The sequence below is a fragment of the Lissotriton vulgaris genome, chromosome 3_1, assembly GCF_964263255.1.
Source record: "Lissotriton vulgaris chromosome 3_1, aLisVul1.2, whole genome shotgun sequence".
Classification (NCBI taxonomy): Eukaryota; Metazoa; Chordata; class Amphibia; order Caudata; family Salamandridae; genus Lissotriton; species Lissotriton vulgaris.
In genome coordinates, this window is record NC_141689.1 from 1,921,231,376 (window position 1) to 1,921,248,302 (window position 16,927).

Below are 16,927 nucleotides of genomic sequence, written 5' to 3' on the forward strand. Positions count from 1 at the left end.
GAGCACGCGGCTGCTGCAATAGCCTCATGCTTACAACCATCTGTTACTTTTATCACTCTAACACATTCTCCCCAAAAGGGTAGGAGAAAAACTGGAAGTACACGTCTATTTCCAATCCTCTAACATAACAAGATAAGTGTGAAATATACCAGACTCTGGTGTGCAATTTATTTAACTAATTTAAACATTCTCCCAAATTAGCCTCCCTCAGCGTTGTTAGCTGCAAGGCGTCTTACAACAGTTGCTTCTGAGTGGTAAGTGTGGTGTGTCACATTGTTGGTGTCGTCAGAGAAGCATTATAAACTGCCTCACCCTGAAAGTTCTGGTTGAGACCAATCTTGCACTACAGATATAGTGGCAGATAATTAATATTGCTCAAAAGCATCATTTCGTGGATAGTTGAATGTACACTTTCAGTAATTATTTATGTTTGTATGACACAAAAGAGCTGAGTGAAAATCCTGGGAAAAAGTTGTTAGTTTCCACTGTGTGTAATATATATTTGTTTGCATCAGTGACGACTAACAACAAGGCTGTCACAGCCACAGCCTACATTTGCGGGGAAGATATTCTGCCTCAAAGAGGGAATAATTAGTGGGACCGGGCTTTAGCTGGGCACAAAGGATTCCTTGTACATTTCGGTTTCTCTATGAAAGGTGTGTTTTCTTTTCTGTTGTATATTTTCAGCATTTTAGGTTTGGCCCACAGATAGGTTGCCGTCTGACCAGTACCATATTAAAAATACAGACTTTCATATATAGATAGATGGGTTTTTTATTTGCTGCACTGTGGGTCGGATAAAACCTAAATGCATATGGCAGGCACTCATAAAATACACTTCGACATTGTGTCTCTGTTGGGTGCGACTGGCCTCGTGCGACCACGCCCATTTTAATAATCACGCCCAAACCACGCCTGGTCTGGGCGCTTGGGTGCGACATATCCGGCCCACGCCGGGTTTAACACTGCAACGCTAACTTATTACATCCCATCTTAACTCAGTCTCTTTTTCTTTTCTTCACAGGTGGGCTCCTGACCCTCCACTTGGCATGCAAAGTCATTTAGGCGGGAGCTCGGGACAGGATTTCCCTTCAGTCCATATCCGGGATGATGACCTCGGTCCAGGGGCCGAGCCTCTGATGTCACAGGCGCTCCAGGTGGTCCCTCTGATCTTTCGGGAGCCACGTTGGCCTCCTGATTGTCTTCGCTCAACCCTCCCCGGTGATTGCTTGACGGGGTACCCAAGGCTTCCATCTCAGAATACTCATCTCCTAGTCCTCCGGTGGCAGAGTCACCTTCTTCACCTGTGGCTGGCAAGGTCCCTTCCACTTCCTTGAACCACAAGATATTCCTAGTTACTCTTTCTCCTTCCTTTTCCAAAGAGATCATGGTCCCCTTGACGCCGATTACGGTCTAGTATCCTGGTTCATACGGGGTCCTGAATTTTCCTTCTGGCCTCCGATCGTACATTATCACTCGATCTCCGGGTAGCAGGTCATGAGGTCTGGCTCTTCTCCTGTGACTGGCTGCTAGGTTCTGCTTTTCTCTCTTTTCTAGGACGTCTTCGTTGTAGTATGGTGGGATCCACCTGGGGCAAGTAGGGATGTTATCACAATGTGGGCCACAAAACATCTGCGCCCACGGGGCTTGGCATGTGGTGCTGTGTGACGTGCTTTTATACTCCCGTAGAAACAATTGTAGGTGGCACTCAGGGTCTGCGTTTTCGGCCATAGCAATGCACAGGACCTTGTTGGGCCATTGAGGGGTGATGCGACAATGCTGTACTCCATGGTGCTGCATGAATTCACGGAATTCCCCATTGTCGCTTTTGATTTCCCCCTGACATCCGAACATCGCAAATATCTTCTTAAGCACCGGGGCAATTTGGGAGCATGCGGTAGAGCTGACGACTTCCACTATTGGGTATTTGGAATAGCTATCCACCATGACCAGGGTCACTTGGCCATCGGGGAAACTCCCAAAGTCAATGATGCTCACTTTCTCACACAAAGTCTTCCTATGCTCTTCCATCTGAACGGGTGCGGGTCGTTCCGGCGCACTGTTCACCTGACACGCTGGGCACCTCTTCACGATCTCCTCCACTCGACTTTCTATCCCTGGAGACCGGAACTTTTCCATCATCCGGGCCTTCATCTTTTCAAACCCTTGGTGTCCTCCGGGGGCAAAGTGAGTTGCGTGATGTTGTAGAGCTGCAGGGATGACTATGCGAGACCCCCGCAGCAGGACTCCGTTTTAGGTCACGCTCAGTTCGTTTTTGATTTTTGTGACGTATTCCCTTTCGGGCCCTGACCAGTCGTTGGCCACCTGCAGGAACCGATTTCAGTTGCCCCCTTGGACGGTACTGCCACTCTGATGATGACCAGGTCCCTCTCAGTTGACGCCGTGATATCAGCCAGAGTTAGTGCTTTGGGCCAGGTGATTGTCGAGATCATGGTGAGATGGGCCTCCAGTGCTTCGCTTTCCTACGACACTTCTTGGCATTCTCGTGGGGCTGGGTGTTGAGAAAGAAAGTCGTCTGGATTCTTTGCGCCAGGCTGGTACACCACCTCCATCTCGTACTGCTGGAGTCCGATGGCCCACCGTTTGATACTCGCGGGCGGGTGAAGCGCTGATCCTTTGAACAGGAGCACTAGCGGGTGGTGGTCAGTGATGACCTTAAATGGTTGGAAGCAGACGTACAGGTGGAAATGGGAAACGGCCACCACAACACGGCCGTTTCCACAAAAACCTTTACCACTCATGCATTACAACGCATGCGTGGTTACAACGACAGCCTTTACCACACATACCTTTACTACGAGATATGTAGTAAAGGCATGTGTGGTAAATGCAAAAAAAAAAGGGGGGGTGGGGGTCTCCCCCCCAAAAATAAAAAATAAAGCGTGTGATTAAAAAGGGGGTTCAGGGGGGTCTCCCCCCAAAAAAAACCGAACCTGAAGTGCCGAAGCTGAAGCAATCAGCGTTGTTAGAGAGGAAGCTGAAATAAACTTCTGCTTCCTCTTTACGACGTACGACCGACGTAACCAACGAAGATGAAGAGGAGACGAATTTAAAAGATAAGGGGAATTTTAGTTTAAAAAAAAATTAAGGGTCAAGGGCAGGGGTAATTATAAGGAGTGGGGGCCAGGGGTCATGTAAGGGGAGAGGTATAACCTTTAACACGAGTATGCCCTCACCATGCATAAATTTACAACGAAAATCGTTGTAAATCTACGCCAGAGGCGCAACTAGAGCCAAATTTCGAGGGGGGGGGGGCTAAGAAAAAATTTCGGGGGGGGGGGGGTGCTGAACCTTTAATACGTAGGCAGAGTGGAGCTGCAGGGGCTCTAAGAAGGGGTGAAACAACTGCAGGGCCTAATTAACACTCAAATGGTCTTTTAAAGACCTTTTTCGGGTGCCGCTCTGTGTGTGCCCGGGATCTGTCTCATCCCGGGCTGCCACACACGACGGGGGGGGGCTGAAGCCCGGTGAGTCCAATGGGTGTTGCGAGCCTGATCTACGCGTGGTAAAGGAATATTCGTGGTAAAGGTGATGCGTGGAAAACGAATTCCATTGTAACGCATGCGTGGTAAAGGCATGTGTTGCAACGGAATTAGTTGTAACGACATACAACCGGTGGAAATATCGGCATGCCCACCGAATGGCCAGGGCCTCTCGCTCAATCTGTGCATAGCGTTTTTCGGTGGTTGGTAGGGACTTGCGGGCGTAGGCTAACGCAACCCATCTTCCAGGTTCTTGCTCCTGTGTGAGCACTGCCCGGAGCACACTGGGCTGGCATCTACAATGAGGACCGGAAGCTTGGCAGGGTCGAAGTACACCAACGTGGTGTGGTCGAGAAGGGCACTCTTGACTTTCTGGAATGCCACCTCCACTTGCTGTCCCCACCTCCACGTGGCTTCAGAGCGAGTGAGGTTCGATCCCAAGAAAGCTTTGCACTTCCGACACTGTCAAGGGGGGTGGTGCGTCCTTAATGGCTTGGGACTTCTGCGGGTCCACCTGGATTCCCTCCTGGTTGAAGAGGTAGCCAAAGAATGATATCCCCCTCTGAAAGAAGAGACACTTTTCCCCATGTAGGGTGACGCCATACTCCTGGAGCCACTTCAACATAGCTCTTAGATGCTGATAGTGCTCATCCACTGGCGTGGAATGGATAAGGATATCATCACTTACGTTTAGCACCCTGGGTACTCCCGTCAGGATCTCCCGTACTGTGTCTTGGAACACTTCCGCTGCGCAGGATATTCCAAAATTGAGGCGCTTATATCATCGCAGCCCCAAATGGGCGCTGAACGTAGTGATGTATCTGCTTTCTTTAGCCAGAACCAACTGTTGATATCCTGCTTTCAGGTCTTGTTTTCAAAACCACCGGGACCCGTTGACGAGGGCTAGTATGTGATCCATCGTTGGCATGATATGGCGTTCCCGCTGGATTGCTTTGTTGGGGATGCGCATGTCGATGCATACCCTGATCTTTACCGGCTGCTATGGTTTCTCTGCTTTGACCATGGGTGACACCCAGAGGGTTGGTCCAGACACCTTCTCGATGATTCCTTGATCTTCAATTTTTTGTAGTTCTTGCTCTACTTGTGGCCGAAGGTGAAAGGGGATCCGCCTGTTGCGTAGAGCCGTCGGGGCGACTGCTTGGTCTATGTGAAGTTGTATTGGGGGGCCCTCTTGATGCATTCTACCCCTTTAAAGAGGTAAGCAAATAGGCTCAGCATTTATTCTGTTTGGTTCACTCACACGCTTCTCGCAAACATTATCAGGCCTAGATCCTCAGCGGCATGAGTGCTGAGCGGCGTGTCAGCCTCTTGGGCGATCACATGGATGACTGTGATGATTTAGTTATCTTCCAACCGGATTGGCCTCGTAGCGGTAGGGGTGAGGTACTTCCATACGCAAATATCTTCGTCTTAGATGGTGTCAGTCCAGGCTTCGGTCGCAGACGATTATATTGCTGGATTCCCATGACGTTCACGGAGGCGCCGGTGTCAATGACCGCTTTTACATCTGTTCTGGCTATCACCACGTGCATGTGGGCTGTGGGCTTCTCTGTTTTTGTAACTCTTGGGTGAAAGAGACCAGGTATGTCTCGACTTCGTCGTCTTCTGTGGATGTGTCTTCCACTCTGTATGTGGCTTGTTCGGTCTGCTTTGTGCTGCTCGACGTTTCCAGGGAGGTGCTCGACAGTTGGTACACTATTCTCCGCATCGGTTTCCCCCCTCTGCTGTCTTTGCATTGGTTTCTCTTCTGGCACACTGATGCAAAATGGTTTGAGATCCCGCAGTGGGAGCATGTCCAACACTGGACGGGGCATGCTTGGACAGGGTGCTCTTCATGTCTGCAGTACCCACACTGGCCCTGTGGGGTTTGGGGTGGACCGCCCCTCTGCCCGCTCCCTCTGTCTTGCGTCCTCACGGCGTCAGCCCTCTCCGTCCTGACAGTTATGTTTTTCTCTGTTAGTCGCGTCAGGGCTAGGTCCATTTCATCAGCTCTGGCTCTGGAGGTCATGTGTTCTAGCTAGGACCAGTATGTAATTTACGGGTATGTTTGGCTGCCTCAGGATCAACCCTCGTAGTATCCTGCTGTGGACCCTTTGGGTTATTTATGCACGAATCTCTTCTGTGGCCCCGTCATCTGTGATGTCTGTTCCTGCCAGTTCTCTCAGTCATACGCAGAACGCATTGATTGATTCTCCTTCCCTTTGCCGGGCCTGGCATAGCTTAAACCTCTTGAAATCTGGGTTCAGATGCGAGTCGAAGTGTGCATTGTGCGCCGTCACTGCGGCATCATAGTCGGAGGGTGGGTCTGTATTCAGGAGGTGTTTAAACAGGAGGTATACTTCTTCTCCTGCTTAATGGAGTAACAGTGGCCGTTTCACAGCCCTGTCTGTCTCTCTCATTGCCACAAAGTAGTTTTCCAACCGCCCCAACCACATCTTCCATCGTGGGGATGCGGTAGTCAGGCGGGCTGCCTCAATGAACTGAGGTAACACCCCTGTGGGGCCATGGTGTGTGATCATGCGGGCAGGTGGCTGGTTAGCGTCTGGATCATAGTGACCCATCTTTGCTTCCTGGAGTACTGCTGGTCTATATGTGCCTTTCATTTTGTACTCCCTTCTCCTAGTGTGACGTCCTTGTCCTTGCTGCTGGGGTACACGACTGCGATGTAGGTGTGTGCCTTCTTCTCAGCCTCGCCAGGGCGAGTGTCCCAGGCCTGGTGTGGAGCAGGGTCCCCTGTTTTCCTCCGAGGTGACTGCCCTTTGGTGCACCTCGCTGTGGGGGTCCTGCTATGCTCTCCTTTCTAGGGGTAATGGTGTCTGTGGATGGTTCCCCACTTGTGTGGGCGTGTGTCTGGCCCAAAGGTGGCTGCCTGGGGCTTTGTAGCGCATCTTGCGCAGGCCAGGGCAGGCTTCTGTCCTCTGCGGGGGCCGCCCTCTTACCGGCCTCAGGCACCTTACTGCGCGTGTTGTTTCTCATGCAGGCACCTCCCCTGCTGGAAACAGGATTGGCGTTGGCTGGGGAACGCAGAGAGCTCTCCCGCCCCTCTCCAATGCCTGGATGGCGTACGCAATGTCAGGGGTGTATTTCCTGCTCGCGGCGGCCTTGCGGTAGCGTGGATCCGGCTCCGCACTGGTCGCCAGTGTGATGCGCTGCACTGTGGGTCGGCTAAAACCTAAATGCATATAGCAGGCACTCATACAATACACTTTTACACCGTGTCTCTGGTGGGTGGCGACTGCCTAGTGCGACCACACCCCCGTTTATTAATCACGCCCAGACCACGCCTGGTCTGGGCACATGGGTGCGACATATCCGGCCCACGCCAGGTTTAACACTGCACTGCTAACTTATTACAGGCTTTGGGTCAGCCCTCACCATCACTGTCATTCACACGATGTTTCGGTCTACCCATCACACAGCATGAGGCAGTGGGTCAGCCCATTTCAGCCACTGTCTCATGCACCGTGAGTGGTGGCATCTGGCTGATTACGTGTATACATCCGCCTAAGAAGTGAACTTCAGTACCAGGACTGGTGGGCGAACACTCTAATTTGGCAATGGTTTCTCTTTCAACTCTTTATACTGTTTTTTCTTTTTTTTTGTCATCCTTCGTTCTTATATTATATCTTACGGTTGCATTGATTTAAAAATCACAATGCCTTTGTCTTTGCACTAGTAAGAACTATGTTTTGTTGTGATGTGCATTACAACTGAAAAAAGGGTGCTATAACTGCTCAAACTACATCTGCCTGCTAGGATTTACTAATACGCTAGGTAGAGATGTTGATAAGCATATGACAAGATTTCCCACCAGGGGCTGGGTAGTTCCCTTCTCCAGTCACGACAGCTACTCAGAAGCAGCAGTGGGGCTGGTAGGAGGGTAGAGGGGAGGGTGAATCAGGTTAAAAAAAAAATCTCTTACCTCGCGGCCGGCCGGCTGGCCGCTTCTGCCACCTCTCCTGCGTCCTCTTCCTGGCTTCTTGTGATAAACAGGAAGCACCAGGGTTCCCACGCTCCCCGCAGCGAATCACAGCGTTGCAATGCAGCTTTGTGATTGGTCTGAGCTCCGTGAGACAGTGCTCAACCAGGGCCTGGAGGGGTGGGCATGTTCTCCATGTAGGTTGTAATGCAGCATGCAAGAAAGACAGGGAAAGTCTGCTTTACTGTTTTGTGCACTTAAAAGGGATGTACCACTCCTCCCCTGCTCTTCAGCCCCGCCCCCTCATGCAAGCTGCCACATCAGGAGCGCAAAATAGAATGATGTTAACATTAGGTATTATTTTATTTTTTCCTTTCTTTTGCTGCTTCAAGGAAATGGTGCGACTCTCCTCCACCTCAGCGGAGGAAGCTTCACTGTCCTGCTCAACCCCCAATAGCTGATCTTCACATGAAATTCCTAGCATTCCATATAGAACATCTTTGATAAATAAGGAATTGGCGATCACAAGTTGAAGAAGCTTTATTGATTGGTGAAAGTTTGTAGTAGTATGCTGTTTGCTTTTATGGCACATGTCACATTTGGCTCGCTGCATGTTCATGCTCGATGTTGATTCCTTGTTCTGTTTCTTGCCCTGCTAGTGTGTTGGATGACTGTTAGGTGAGTTGTTCCTGGATGCCGGCAGAGCAGGAGGTGCAGTTGTGGTCTTCTGTATATGTATCTACAAATGAAGTCTACGGAGATACTGTTCGGTGTCATCATTTCATCCTTAACATAAGGTTGTTGGCAGGTACAGCAAACTGATGAGAATTATGTTTGAAAGCATCAACGTAGAACACAGAAGAGAGCACAGAAGACAACTGTAATATTGATTCTACTTTCAAAGGGCTGCCAAGGAAGGAACCATAAGGAGAACCATATAAGCAGGACTAGACTAATACTGCAACATTTCCAGTCTGGAAAGCATCAGACCGTAAAGGACATAGAAGGAACAGATCTCAAAATCGCCCTCCACAACAACAAACACATACATTTAGACGTGTAAGATGCAGAACACAGCAACCACCCTTCGATGTTGAGAGGCTGCTGAGAGGATAAGAATGGAGCAAGCAGCATCGCACCACAATTAATCCAATTGCCAAGATCTCAAATGAGATTGCCCCATTTGTTAGATGCATACCAGCTATGGGACTATGTTCCCGTGGCAATAAGCAAACTTTCTCCTTAAGAAGTTTGACCCTGTTACAATCCAATCAAAAATATCATACAAACTGGAATGCGCCGGGCAGAGAAAGTGTTTATGAAAAAGCCCCGTAGAGATGATAGGCTGGAAGAGGATTTGATGGAATGGGCATCTCTTATGGTTAGTATGTCTCAGGAAGTTGGAGCCGAGGTGAAGAGGGAAGAAAGCTTGCAGGAAAGGGATACACAAGAGGAGTATCCCAGCATACTCTGACTGGTACTTTGCTAATAATATGTTTAGAAGCCTGGCTGGATGGGAACCATTAGTAACGGACCAGACGCTAGGATCAATTGGGAAAATATACCGCTAACAAATGTCCCGAAGGGCGCTCCATGGGGGAGTATGACTGCACTGTACTTCAAGTTGGGGTGAAGTTTACCTTGTTGTTCTTTTTTGTCTGTGTAAATGATTATTGGATGCAAGCTTTTTGCAGTGGGAAGGTGGTACTCGGAGTGTACGTATCACCTGACAATGTAATGCAACTATCACAATATGTTGTGAAGAACAAAATTTAATAAAAACTTGCATAAAAAAAGACTATACAAACAGTACTGGCTGATGCGTTTACTCAAAATGATTTTTGCAAATAAAGTAATAAAATGCTGCTATTTTAAAGCCGTTTTTAGGTCTCGTGGCGTTGAACAGCGCGTAAGCGCTGTCTCGCCAGAGATCTATTGTTGCTGGGTCTGCTTCCCAGGAGACAGCACCTGGCCGCGCGAATCTCCAAAAAGGCGATCGGCGCAGGCCACACGCGCGCGAACGTGCTCGCTGTGGCTGTCTTCTGGAAAGCTCCAGGGCATGTGCATACACAGAGACCCAGTCCCCACTGTCTGCTCCCCCCTGTCGCACCAATCGCTCTTCAACCATCAACCACAATTCAGTGCTCCCCCTAGCCACACGCTTCTCCGGGCACAGCAGACTCGCTTGTGCCACTGCTTCTTACCTTCCCGTGAGAGCCTGACCTCCGGCGCAGTCCTCGGTGTTGAGTTCCTGAGCTCGACGTCCGTCTTGCGGGATCACGGGCTGAAATCCTCCTCCACCTAACAGAAAGAGAGGACAGCGGGGCATCTGTAGGGTCCCCGCCGGACGCTTGCAACCCACGGGGCGCACTCCGGCCGGCATTTTTTCGGCCAAGGTTTACGTGCACTCTACTGGACCCGAAACGGAGCCGCGGGAGGGGGCGTTGTGCGTCGCGCGCGTGAGCTTCTACCGAGACAGCTCACGTTGCACGCCTCTTAGGTTTCAGTTTCGTTTATCTCTTTCCGTGTGATTGATCATCTTGAAAACGCTCTGAGCCATCTTCAAGAGTGAGTAACCCAGTGTTTGAACTTACAAAGCCACTTTTGAATTCTCTCTACCTGCCTACCTTCCTCCCTACCCCCACCTGTTGTCTGTGCCTTCCCCGCCCGCCCACCCTCCTGTTATCCGTGTCGTCTCTCCGGCCACCTCCTCCCACCCTCTTGTCTGTGCCTTCAAAATACCCCCTCATTCTCCCTCCCATTGTCCGTGCCTTCTCCACCTACGCGCCCTTCCTTCCGTCGTCTGTGCTGTCTCTCTGCCCACCTCTATCATCCTCCCTCCCGTTGTCCATGCCTTCTCCGCCCGCCCTCCCGTTGTCCATGATGTTATTTCTTTTGCCCCTATTCTGACATTATTAAACTTGTGTTTTTTTTGTTTGCTCCTTCGCAAATAGTTAGTAAATGTTTAGTCTGTGCATGATCAGTGCCGCCTTGTCGCTCCGTCAGTCTCCCGGTTTGCACAGGTTTGTTGTAAAATTAAACCTGGTGCTGGAGGTGCGGGGTAGGGGGACATCGGGCTACCATCTGCAGTGACACTCTCCTGATGGTGCTTAATCACTGCTAGTATTTAAGCCCCGCTGGGAGGGAAGGGTTGTCGAACACGTTGGTAGTGCTGGCCACCAGGTAGGCATTTCCCCACATTGTCTCTGCAGGGTATCTTTAAAGATGTTAACAGGTGATGGCCCCAAATTTTGCATCTACAGGGTATTTGCAGACTAAACCCTAAATTCTTATTTTGAAGCTACTCCCTGCCTGCTCACACCAGAGGCTGCAGAGGACTTGGCCTTCGTGTGGCCAGTAAACTACATTTCCCACCTGCATCGTTGCAGGGTTACGTACCTCTTTTGGCATGCCTCTGCGCGCACACAAACCATGGCAGACCGCAAGACAGTAGATTGGGTGTTTCTAGGGGGCCGACAGCATTTTTTCCCCTGCCTTTATGATTACCACTTTATTTGCCTCTGTGCAGCAGCAGCTTTGTCAGATGCACTGCTGCTGACTGAGGTGTTCAGGCACCTGCTGAGTTGCATGATTAGCGAATTAAGGCATTGGGGGATCTCTCTGGTGTGAGAGCTTCATTTTCGGCTGTTGGCTGGAACTGGCGGAGGGTGAGGAGGGGGGCCGGGCGTTCGCCTGTATCTAGTTTGTGGATGAGAACTGCATGCAGTGTCCCTACTCTGAGACCAGTGTTCTCAGCAGAACATTCTGTGGAAATGCCAGGCTACGCTTCATCTAACGGAGGGCAAGCCAGGCAAAGACATTTGGGCCTCCGTTTCCACCAGGTGGAATAAGGAACTTTTGCCCACATGCATCAAGCATTTTTGGAGTCGCAAACAGTGCGATTCCTTAAAATCGGCCGTTTGCGATTCCAAAAATGCTTTTTGGGATGCATCATTGCTTTTTGTTGAAAATCGCTAATTTTGCGATTTTCTAAAATGCGATTGCATTTAAGGAATCGCAATTTTGCGATTCCTTAAATGCAATGCATCATTCTTTAAAAAATTGCGATCTTGAAGATTGCAAGTGCAAATTACCACGAGGTTGAACCTCGTGGTAATTTGCGAAAAATGTTTAAAATGCTCAAATTAGCATTTTAAACACTTTCATGTTACAGACACACATGTCCTTAGGACATGTGTGTGTGAAACATCCATTTAAAAATACATTTCAGGGGTGCAGGGGGGGGTCCTTTGGACCCCCCCCTGCACCCATGGAATGCATCAACATTTTGCGAATTCGCAATTACCATTGATTTCTATGGGCCTTTTGGCCCATAGGAATCAATGGGAATTGCGAAATCGCAAATTGGAATTCGCATAATATTTGCGATTGGGTAAAAATTGCGATTTTTACCGAATTGCAAATATTATCCACTTTCAATAATGCATCCCGTTTTGCGATTCCATATTTGCGATTCGGTAAAAATCGCAAATTTGGAATCGCAAAACGGGAGTTTGATGCATGTGGGCATTTGTTTGCTGGTAAGTAAGCCATGATAGTGTGCATTTCGTAAATTTTTATTTTTGCAAAATTAACACACTGCACTGATCATGGATCAGTTGTTCTGTACATTTCTAAAAACATACTTTTTCTGGTGCTGTCTTTCTGGTTATCTGTCTAATTTTTAAGCATTCCCCTTCCATTGTAACTTTCACATGAATTTTTGTCCTTGTTTGTACATGAAGCCTGTCCCATCCATACTAGTATTAAATGGAATACATTACTCATGTTTAATTGTGTACGCTTCACCTTAATTCAAAGGTGTCCGTTCAGGTATTTACAAAAACAAAAATAAAGTTTCAAATACAAATCAAAACGTTTACATCAATATTTACCAGGAAAAATGTACTTTGTATTGTAAATAAAAATTGTATTAATAACTAGCAAAACCAGTTGAAGGTATTCCTACTACATATTGCCTGCAAAAATATACTATATAGCCTTATCACTAACAGCCTACACGGAAAAATTATTTAGAAGTACTACAATAGATTGTGAAAAAAATATCAAAAGCAATACCAAAAGCTCTAACTTAAATACTTCGAGACCTATTGCATTGCAAATGCTTGTTCTTTTTCTTACTGGTAAAACAAACATAACATAAATGTATTCACCATATCAAGGATCCAGCCACCTAAAACTATTCTGGACAAAATCATGTTGGGTCAAAGAGGCATTCCCATGTCTGATTAACTGAATTGAGGCGAAGGCAGAGCTTAATTTGCAAATGTTGATCAAAAGCCCATGACCGATGCGATCAAAGGTTGGGGGACTGAATATGAAGACAGTCTGGATTCCACCTCTTGTGTCTTTTTTTTTTAATTTCTGTAATTTTTTATTGTATATAAAAAAATATATATTTACATGGAGCATACATGAGTGGCGGAAAGAAAGAGGAGAAAAAGAAAAGAGAAAAAAAAGAAAAGAGAAAAAAAGAAGGCGCCGGGGGGGGGGGGGGGGGGGGGGTATAGTAATATTGTCCTGCAATAGTTCGTTCCTTGCCATGGTGCGTGGGGTCGGATAGTTCTACTAGTCCAAAAAACAAGAAGAAGTCCGTTATCCGAGTCTTGCTTGGCGTTGTCTTCTTTCCCCCCTTTGCGCTGCCTGGTGGGTATAGCACCCCGGACGATAGAGAGGATAGAGAGGGATAGAGGTAGGAATGGAGATAGGAGAGTGTTCTTCCTAGCAGGTTTCTTTTGTTGGAGTGTGGGTCCCTATAGTGTGTCCCTTGATGGCTATCTAGTGTCTGCGCCTAGGGGGGTTATTGTGATGAAAGGTAGAGGTCTAAGGGCCTCCACATGTTTGATTGCCTGTGTGTTTTCGGTGAATATTTCGCTGTAATGTTATCTGCCCCTCTTAGGAAAGTGACCCAGTTGAGCCACGCCTGTAGTGTAGCTTTTGTGGTGTCTTTCCAGTTGCTTAGGATTATTTTGACTGCAGCCGTCAACAGTAGGTCAATGAGGTCGCGGTCTTCTGTTGTTGTGATGGACGGGGATGCAAAGCCCAGGACTAGACTTGGAAAATCTATGTGTATGGCTGCACCAGTGATGTCATTGATAAGCTTCCCCGTTCTTTTCCAGAAATCCTTGATCTGAGGACAGCTGAGTAAGAGATGCTCTAAGTCCCCCCTTCCTGTGTTACAATTCCAGCATGTGTCGCTCTCTCGGATCCCCAGGGTGGATAGGCGGGCCGGTGTCCAGTATGCCTTGTGCACTAACCAGTATTTGGTCTGATTTAGTGAAGCGGTTATCTTTTTCCTAGTGGTCGATCTCCACATTTCGGCCTTTTCTGTCTCGCTTAGTTCCTTCCCTGCTACAGTCCCCCAAAAGTTTGTGACCTTGTCATTGAGTTTGGTGTTTTTGGGGCGTAGGGCTCTGTAAAGGTGTGCTATTTGGTGTCCTATTATGTTGAGATTGGCTGCAAGCTGTAAGAGCGAAGGTGTCTGGCTTGTAAGGTTTGCCTTCCTAATTGCTACTTTTATTTTCAGGAAGTTGTATAGTTCTATGTTTTGTAGGTTGTGCGCTTCCTTGAGTGTATCAAACGTTGTGTTCTCGCCATGTCTTTGAAGGTCATGGGCCGTGGATATGCCATGTCCGTACCACTCAGGCATGTCTAGAACCTTATCTCTGTATTTTAAGGTGGGGTTGTGCCAGAGGGATTCAAATTGGCCTCCCCTGATGCTTGTTGACAGTGTTTTGTCGACGCTCAGGAGAGCTGTCTTTGTGTTCTTGAGGACGGGGTACTCCTTCACTGCTGGGTGTCGTGTGGCTGTCAGGAGGGTTATAGGGTTCATGCCTTTTAGTAGTCCGCGCTCAAATGATAGCCAAGCTGGGGTGTATTCCTGTCTTGGGTCTAGCCAGTGTAGTCCCTGTCTAGCTACGCATGCTGTCTGGAATCGCTTGAAATTCGTTATGTTCAGGCCGCCCTGATCTTTTGATAGCCTTAGCTTGTGTAGGCTTATTCTTGGTTTCTTTCCCCTCCAAAGGAAGCTGTTTAGTATCTTGTCAAGTGTCTTGTGGAAGCTCTCTGTGTTAGTCAGTGGGAGCATTGTTAGCATATAGTTGACCATCGGTGACAGCATCATTTTAATTGCTTCTATCCTCCCCCACCATGTTGTGAACTTGGGGGACCACCCTTCTACTTTGTCCTTGATTTTCTGTATCGTTGCGTGCTCGTTGTGTTCCAGTGTCATTCTTAGGTCCCTCTCGAAGAGGATACCCAGATATTTTATAGGTTTTGGTTGCCATGTTAGTCCTGATGTTCCTAATACTGTTCTTGTTGCGTGGATGTTTAAAGGTTTGCATTCAGATTTGTCTCTGTTAAGTTTGTACCCCGAGACCTGGGCGTAGTTGTCAATGGTGTCAGTCAGTGCTTTTATGGATCTCTCTGGGTCTTCTGTGACTATTAGCACGTCATCTGCGTACGCCGCTAGCTTGAAAGTCTCTCCCCCCATTGGTATCCCTACAATGTCCACATTGGTTCTGATCATCGTGAGGAGCGGTTCTATGGCTAGCAGGAATAGGGCTGGTGACAGGGGGCATCCTTGTCTAGTTCCCCTTCCCAAGTTGAGTATGTTTGATGTGCCTCCGTTGATCACCACCCTTGCTTTGGGGTTCTCATATAGGGCCATCACCATCTTCCTATAGTTTGGACCTAGCCTGAATTTCCCCATACACTCATCTAAGAAGGGCCATGAGACTCTATCAAAGGCTTTCTCAGCGTCTAAGGCTATCATGACTGCTGCGTTGTCGCTACGGGAGGAGTGGTTAATTACGTGGCATAGAAGTCTCGTGTTGTCATGTGACATACGGTTTTTAAGATAGCCTACTTGCGAGTTGTGTATGAGTTTCGGAAGGTATGCGTTGAGTCTGTTGGCTAGTATTTTTGCGTAGATCTTGCAGTCTACATTGATGAGGGAGATCGGTCTGAAGTTCTTCGCCTCTGTTGTGTCTTTCCCTTCCTTGGGTATCACTATTATATTATATTATATGCCTGCTTTCATCCTCTGTCACATTTTCTATCTTTCTCTTCATCTGTTGTCTTTTTTTCTCTCTTGCTCAAAGACTGTTGTGGAAAAATAAGTGCTGATCCTGAAAAGTTAGACACGGGCTCAAATTAAGCGCAAAAGGGAACTAATAGCTTGGACATATATGCCTGCGTCAAATATGCTAATGCCTATGCATTTAATTGGTACCATATCAAGTGAGGCTTTTATTTACTATAGATCTCTTTCAGCCTAAATCACAACTTCATCTTTGCCAATAGTTCTTATTTAGAACCTTTCTGTAACACATAATCCTGAGTGCTGGTGGAAAGGAGTGTTAGGACAAAGAGGCTGTTTGTTGCAGATTTACTGGCTGTTTTTTGGGAAAGTGTGGCATTTGAGCAGTGGTCATCTATTAAAAAATATATATATATATATATATATATATATACACACACATATTTCTATATAATGAAAGATGGTTATCTTTGAATTATAGGAATGTTTTTCACTGATGAGTTCTACGTGATGCCAAATAGACAAAGTGAGCAAAGCTTGAGTTGTCAATGATGTCGCTCAGACCTCCGAGGTGAAAGACATCCCTGTAATTCAATTTTACCCATTTATAATTTTATGTTGTATAGGCCCGACCCACAAATCATCCACCCCTCTTCCGACTTATACGTTTGGGTGGAGAAATAATGGTGGAGTTTTCAGAACAAATGTATTAGAAAACTGGTATCCTGCCACTTACACTAACCACCCTTATCCCCTTCCATATAAATACATGGCCTCCTGCCACCCACCGCTACGACCCCCTGAAAAACCCCACTCTGCTCGCCTCTGGATATAAAAAAATACTGAGCCTCTTTGCACCTGCTAACACCACCCTCTGCCTATACCCTCATCCCGGTCCTTTCAGACAAATTGTATCCAAAACAATGCCTGGCTTCCCAAGTTGGCAGGGTATGCTCAGACATGAGTCCCTTGCTCACTTGGCCACTGGATTCAAGATAGCCTGGCTGATGAGGATTATGAATCCGAAACTGGTCCCAGGATGCTTGTTTCCGGTCCAGGGAAGGCATGGCTTGGCAGTTCGGGCTGGACTGTTCCCATGAGGCACAGGGTCAGACTGATTTGCATATGGCCATGTCTGAACTGGGGTGGCTGAGTGAGCTAAAGAATGGTGATAGATTAAACCCAGATCAGTTGACTGGGGGTGAGTGTTTGATTTGCTCAACCGCTCCGTCCATCATCCCCTTTTGTATCGCTCTTGCTTCCCAAACCACCATATGCACCTCTGCAACCCCCCCTGCTCCCCCGTCTGGAAAGGTTAACCTGGCCTCCTAGCGGTGACCTATACTATACTTTGCGCAAATCAACATCCTCCCATCTCAAAAGCCAAGCTCTCTGCTCTCACAGTGAGAGCAGAGAGCCAGC

At 47.9% G+C, this 16,927-nt stretch overlaps 1 protein-coding gene across 1 annotated transcript in view; it reads left to right on the plus strand.

Moving 5' to 3' along the window:
- Positions 1-16,927, plus strand: part of KLHL2 (kelch like family member 2) — a 459,367-nt gene that overhangs the window by 180,110 nt on the left and 262,330 nt on the right. The window lies entirely within an intron of this gene.